This window comes from Bubalus bubalis, chromosome 10 (assembly GCF_019923935.1).
Source record: "Bubalus bubalis isolate 160015118507 breed Murrah chromosome 10, NDDB_SH_1, whole genome shotgun sequence".
NCBI classification, from domain to species: Eukaryota; Metazoa; Chordata; class Mammalia; order Artiodactyla; family Bovidae; genus Bubalus; species Bubalus bubalis.
In genome coordinates, this window is record NC_059166.1 from 76,573,685 (window position 1) to 76,581,335 (window position 7,651).

Below are 7,651 nucleotides of genomic sequence, written 5' to 3' on the forward strand. Positions count from 1 at the left end.
CCAGCAGTTCTCTAGTTCATGGCAGCAAAGAACAGCAGCTAAAATATCTCTAGCCCTGACTTTTCCCCTTGAGACCCATACACATATATCCAGCTGCTTATTTGGTATCTCAGCTTGGCAGTCTAAAAGACACCACAAACATATGGAAACAAACAGAACTGTTTGTGCAAGATATAACTCAGCTTGATCCTCTGAAAGCCTTCCCCTTCTCTGGATATTATACCCATATTCACCTAGGTGTTCAAGATAAATATGTAGGAGAGATCTTTAATTCATAAGATTCAACCCTAGTCTTTAATTCATAAGATTCAACTCATTTATACCTAAGTACTGTTGACTCTAGTCCCCTGGATTTCTCAGGTCTGCCCAATCCTACTCCCCATCAAGGACAACCTTAAACAAGCTGCTGTCTCCTGCCTGGGCCACTGCAACTGAGTCTTACCTGTAATCCTTTGCAAAAGAATAGCCAAAGGAAATTTTTAAAAACTGAATTAAGATCGCCCACATTTGTAACTTTAAACAGTCCAATACATGTTAATTTCATTTCCAAATAAAATCTTCTTTATCAATTATGGCTTACAAGATCTTTCTTTATCCAGGTCCCGCCGACCTCTCCAGGCTCACTGTCTCTTGCTTTCAGTTCCCATCTGTTACATTCCGGTCACTCTGGTCATCTTTCTGCCCATTGGCTTTCAGATTCCTCCCAGGATCTTTGAAGTTTCTATTTCTTCTGTCTGGAATCCTTTTTCTCTGATAGGCTCGTGACAAGCACTTTACATTTTTAGGTTTCAGATCAACTTTTATTTCCTTAGAGAGGCCTTCCCTAACCATCCTATCTAAAGGATTACCCTATCTTTGTAAAACATTGTATTAAGTATTCTTATCACCACCAGCTAGTGGCCTGTGTATGTAGGTTGTATACAATGATATGTTTATCATTTGCTTTCCCTCAGTGGAAAGTAGATGCTATAAAGGCAGGGACTTTGTCCTTTCCACTACCAAAATCCCACTATCCAGAATGTTCCTAGCACACAGTGGATTCTCAAAATATCGTTACTGAGTACATAAACCTACCCTCTATTGTTTCCTAAGCTTTACTGTTTATGTTCACACACATGCATTCACCAAATAGTCCATTATTGCGTAGAAAATAAAATACAAGCCCTTCACCTTTCAGACCATAGCATAATCTTGAAGGAATAAGTAACTAAATCAGTGTTGCTTGGTGGTGACACAGACCTAATAAATAGTGTGAATTGAGAAATAATTCAATAAATCAGGCAATTTAAAGCCAACATGACACCTTTATTACCGATAAAGTTGGTATTGGAGAATATGTCTGCAGGAAGGTGAGACTCCTGATACTGAACTAGACAGTCTTACTTAACAAGCCTCAGGCATGGCTGAGCCTCCCCATACGGGAGCCACTATGTAAAATTGAGGGCTTGGTGCATGAGGACAGGCTGGCTTCTCTCGCAGTGAGGAATGCCTGGGCTGCACTGGCCCAGTTTCTCCTTTGAACTTCCCACTCACTTCCTGCAGAAGGAGAAGTGGCGAGAGGGCAGAGCTCGGCAGCAGTGATATAATCATGAAGCTCTCACCAAAGGGCAGAAACATAAGAAGTGGTACACAGGTGCCCCCCCTTCCCCCGTGCAGCATGTGACTAACTTTGTCATTTTAAAAATGCATATATTTTTATTAGATTAATGCTAATACATTACTTTTTTTCATGCTTAACTCTTGTAAAATTTTTTTTACTAACCATGAGAGTCAAGGAGGAAGAACACAGTGTTTATTATTCTAGACCAAGATGAAATGTCTACAGCTTTAAGGAAAATTAGTGATCTTTAAGGATAACTCTCAAAGATATGATCTTTGGGAATTATCATAATAAGCCAAGCATTCGAAATGCATTTTAGGACAATATTTTTAATTCTATAGGCATTTATATGGAAGTTGAAATGGAAAATTGCCCATTTTTATTGAAAAATGATTACTTTTCAGGGCTAAATTTGAGAGCTCAGCATTATTTACCCAGTGTGATAGCAGACATTAAAACGATCATTACTAAAAGAAGGTCTTCACTTCAATTTTCTCTCCTCTACACTTAACAGAATATATTGAACATATAGACATGTTTGGAGCTCAGTGTGAACTTCTGTTAAGAGTACTGTATCTTCAAGTTTAAAACTAAAGGGTTCCAAAATGTCTTTGGAATTTTAAGTTACTCTAGTTTTCAAAGATTTTTAGCATCTGTAAAGTGAGAGTATCACGCAAATCATCGTGATGGATGCTTAATGAAGAAATTCGTACAGTGTAAGTTTTAGGGAGTAAATGAGGAATTTGTTGAGAAGAGACTGTGACATATTATTTCAGTCTCATCCCTAGAGAAGCATCAGGACCATCGTGCTGCTCTGCTTTTCTGCTATTTGTGTCCTGCAGTTATCCTCACACATCCTTGACTTGATTTCCCTGTCGGATGCTCCTACTGGGTAAATCTCATGCTGTACATCACCTTCTCTTTCCAGCCTCATGGTCAAGCCCCAGTGAATCTTATGAATTACATCTGCGATCCCTGTTAGTCAGATCAGGCAGTTTTATTTTATCAAGCAGCTTTATGTTTTTTCTTTTTTAAATTTAAAACATTTTTCTTAATTTATTATGTTGTAAACTTATTTGTTTATTGGCCATACTGTGTGGCATGCGAGATCTTAGTTCCCTGACCAGTGGCCGAACCCACACTTCCTGAAGTTGAAGTGTGGCATCTCAACCACTGGGCGGCCTGGGAACTCCCACCAAACAGCTTTAGAACAACCCTCTTGGAGCCTGCCTCTCCCCCTCCACAGATTATTACAGCAAATTATCTCATTCCAGGCATATGTGATAGTTGTTAGTTTGTCTTAATCTAGCATCAGGTGTGAGGAAAGTATGAGACAACAGGATGGCCCACCAGTCCTGGTCAGCAACGTATTAAGTGTGGTTCATGGAATTTCTGCTGAGCTCCATTAAAGCACTGGACACTCTATTTGAATCAGGAGCTTATAACCAAAGTGTGAAAGCCATTCTAGATAATAGTGAATTATTTAGGAGGATAATGAACCCACTTCTTGATGTTCTAGGCTCTAAGAATGACTACATACTTTAAAGTCCAAGTAGGTTAATGCTTCTTTACTTAAGAAAAGTGTTAACTCCCAACTATGTCAGAAAAAATATCCCAGGAGTTTCAATGAAAATACTAAGTGGTGTGTATGGTGGCCTCTGTAAAATAGGCTGTCCATTTTTTCTAGATCCAGGTTTGGGTACTGAAGCAGTGGAAGCAGAAATGATGCAATTTCAGTGGAGAATCAAAGCCATGGATAAGACCAGCATCTGTTGGCAGTGTAAATTCCACCAGAAGGGATATGGGCTGCTTACATGAGTTTAGAATAACATCACTAGTGTACCTCTTAAATCCACAGTGTGTGTTAGGAGTTGGTTTGAATCTGACCTTCTGCATGATATTATAAACATTCTTTGTAGAATATGTGGCTGTGTTTATTTGCCTACAGCAAATATTTTGGTGTGGTTCATTTAGCATGCTTGCGAGTAGAGGGGAAATCAGCTTGTTGGGCTTTCAAGCAAAGCAGTTATTACACAATTAATTGGTCTAAAAAATGGTTTTCTGGCCTCAGACATCTTTGATGTAAGCTTGTATATGATGATGAAGAAGACTGAACCAACTATCAAGCACTGGTAATGGTAAGTTAGTAATAGGTTTGGGATTAGAATGCAAGGGTGTAAGGTTATAAGAGAGAAAGTGAGAATTTACAAAATTTAAAGGGCAATACATGTTTTTCTATAATTAATTTAATATTGTTCTATAATGCCATGCAAGAGATAACTACCCTGAGGTCTTAGAATGTTTTATATTATTTCATTACATTTTTCCTGCAATCATATGATTAAGTACTATGTTATTGTACCCATATTACAGATAGTTACAGAGAGTTAGAAATATTAAATGAGATGTCTAAAGTTCCAGAAGATATAAACAGCAAAACGGTCTATTGAATGCGGGGCTGGCTGTCCCCAAAGCCTGGGTTTCATATATTGCCCTAACCTGGCATTTATATTGTGTCTCAGAAGGTCTGTGCTGGAGTCAGGGAACTGACCTCTACTCTGACGCTGATGCTGGAAAAGATAAAGGGCAGGAGAAGGGGGGCGACAGAGCATGAGATAATTGGATGGCATCCTTGACTCAATGGACATGAGTTTGATCAAACTCCAGGAGATCGTGAAGGACAGGGAAGCCTGGTGTATTGCAGTCCACGGGTTCACAAAGAGTTGGACCCAACTGAGTGACTGAACAACAACTGCCTCTTCTAACTCCTTGATCTTTAAATTGCTTAATCTCAGTCATTTTCAGTTTTCTGCTCTATAGAATGGAAATGTCAATTTAAGATGTAATTCAGATAATGATTTCGGATACAGATGTGAGAAATTAGTGAGGATAAAGTAATTTGTTTAGTGCTTGGAATGTGATAAGCACTCAATAAATTGTAGAAGAAAGAAAAAAGGAAGGAAAGAAAGGGAAGATAAACTGGGAGGGAAGGAAGGAGCAAGGGAGGAAAAAAGAATTCCTTTCCAAAAGAAATTTTTTGTGTGAAATCTTTAGGATTTTTTTATACAACAGATCATATTATCTGGAAACAGATAATTTAACCTTTTCCTTTCTAATTTGGATATATTTTATTGGATATAATAATATATTGGATATATTTTATTTATTTTCCAAAATTTGCTTTTTGGTTACAGTTTTTCTGAAGAAAAATCCACTTTTAAGACCACTTTATAGAAACCACTATTTAGTTAAAACTACTTCAGGCTTTAGACAATATGACAATTTTGTCATCATGCAAAATGTGAAAACTGTAATTAACATAAGGCATTTCACAAAAGTATGTGACAGTGTAAATGTCACTTAGGCAATCAAATCTTGAAATCCTATAGGAGAAAAGGAAAAAGAAGCACTTGGCATTCCATCTTCATAGGAACCATGGAATGTCTATCATAATTTGGTATTACTATAGCTCTACTAGAATAAATACAAACAACTCTAAGTACTGTTAACTCCCACTAATTTTGTCTTAAATTAATTATACCCCCAACATCAAAAACACGTTTTATAGTTTATTACTTTAGAATGGCACTTTAGTCCATTGCTGACACCTAATTATATATTGCCACTGAAAACATTTAATTCCTATTTTTTCATCCAAATAGTTATATTTTAATGGGAATATATTAAAAGCCAAATAAGTTATTTGTATACGTATATTCACATGTGTGAGTACATTTAAGCTTAAGGTATAACAAAGTTATTGAGAGACAAAAAAATGTGTTCCATGTTTTACTTAGAATGGAAGTTCATGATATATTTGGGTCTGAGTATGGTGATACATATGTGACTATAACTACCAATAGGGAGTGTGTATTTTTTAATTCTTGTTGTTGTTGTTCAGTCGCTCAGTCGTATTCGACTCTCTGCAACACCAGCCTTCCTTGTCCTTTGAATATTAAAATATATTGCCAAAAATCTGTAGAGTATCAAATTTATCATATGCATTTACTTTGGCAAAGGGTTGAAAAATAGGTGAAATGGAACTATCTAAAATGTTAGATTAAAAATATTGTAAATATCTTGGCCCTAGTATATACAACATGGAGGAATGATTAACGACTTTAGTTTTTGGTGGCCCCCTACACCTATACTCCCTTTCCCATTCATTTTATGCACATCTCCAAGGTGAATCTTTCTAGGGCATAGCGCGTCTTCTCTGCTCAAGAATTTTAGGAAGCCCCTTATTGCCTACTCAATAAAGTCTAGCTCTTCAGACTGACATTCAGACCTGTATTTGCCCTCTTTTCTCCTCCTCCAGGCACCTTACGTTGCAGCTGAGTCTGGACCTGTGATTTTTCCACCTCTAAGACTTGAGCCAGCTCAAATAACTGTTGCTGATTCACACGGGTGGTGGTAACTTCCCCTCATCTGAACTGCTATAGCCCTCAACCCTCAACTCTACTTACAGCTCTTAATTTTTTTGAGGAGGGGCAGAGGGGGAGGGGGGCGATGGTAATTTTTAGACTCTCCTAATCTTCCACGTGTTAGCCCCTAAAGGCAAATTATCTGTTTCACTTGATTTGCAGCTGTTCTCAAGTGTAACAGTTCCTTTTCTGCTGGTTGCTGTTCTCTCTGCACCCTATCTTCTATTAGTGTCCCCACTTGAAGGACAGGAAACATCATTCAGGGAAGGTTTCTAGGCTAGGGAGTGAGAAGAGAGGAACACTCACCACTTTTAGCCACCGAGCTGAAAAGTAGATTTGTGGCAGAAGCAGGAGTAGCAGACAAAGGGAAGGGCGTTTCCCAGTCTCTTCCCATCTGCTCTGGGTGAGGTTGAAATCCCTGCCTGGTGGGTATAGACTGCAACTGAAAGTGAAGTAGCTCAGTTGTGTCTGACTCTTTGCAACCCCCATGGACCACACACTGCCTGCAGCGTCTAAAGGAGAATTGTTTTGCCACATTTCCCACCCCCACAACCCTGACATGGGGCCGCAACATCAGAAATTGGCAAAGTGATGTGGTTGGGCAGAGTGAAGGGCTGGGTACAATTCTCTGGTGGCCCCTGGACTCCTGAGTCATGTGGACAGTATTCAGAAATTCTGGATGGCCCCACAGAGGAATCCTGAGTCAGGCTGGCAGTGCTGGCTGGAGACATACAATGATAATGTTGTGACGTCCAGAGACCTGGTTATTGGGCTGAACAATAGTAAAACTAATAAGAATTTTACTATGATTTGAAGTAAGTGGTTTTTTCTGTGGTTTTTCCAAGAAGGCATTTGTGAAGACAGAAATCTTATGGGAAGGGGAGATCATCAGCCATACCTCTCCCCGCCAAGACCATTCTCAGAAGATATCAAAGAAACACCCGTATTTTCCACAAAATGCCTGGGCAAAGCCTATTGGAAGCATCTCAGAATCACTGTTTTCACTGCACATTACCAGGGTGGGCAAAGGAGGCAAAACAGATTTATGAGGAAGTCATAGTCCTAGACTCCAGCTCACAGCTAAAGAAGGTAAACCAGAAATGCCTGTTTCCTTCATCCACCTCCAGATTTACGAAGACAACTAAATTCAGTATCCCATCTTCTCCCTCAAAAAGGGAAAACAAACATTGGCTGTCCAGGTGGCTCAGTGGTAAAAAATCTGCCTGCTAATTCAGGAGACTCAGGAGACCCTGGTTTGATCCCTGTGTGGGAAGATCCCCTGGAGGAGGAAATGGCAACCCTTCCAGGGTTATTGCTGGGAAAATCCATGGACAGAGGAGACTGATGGGTTACAGTTCATGGAGTTACAAAGAACTGGACATGACTGAAGTGACTGAGCACACATTTATAGTACTGAACATCTTAACTATAAAAAGACACAACTGTGTTTAGGGATTTATTTTTTTTCCCTTCAGAAGCTCAAAACATACCACCGTGTAAGGATTTTGAATTAATCCTATTGTTAGTAAGTACACTGTATTTTCCTAACATTTCTCTTTGTTACTTTCTAATATTGTATTAAATTTGTATTTATTAGGGTTGTAGAAGTATAAACTGGGGAACGCAT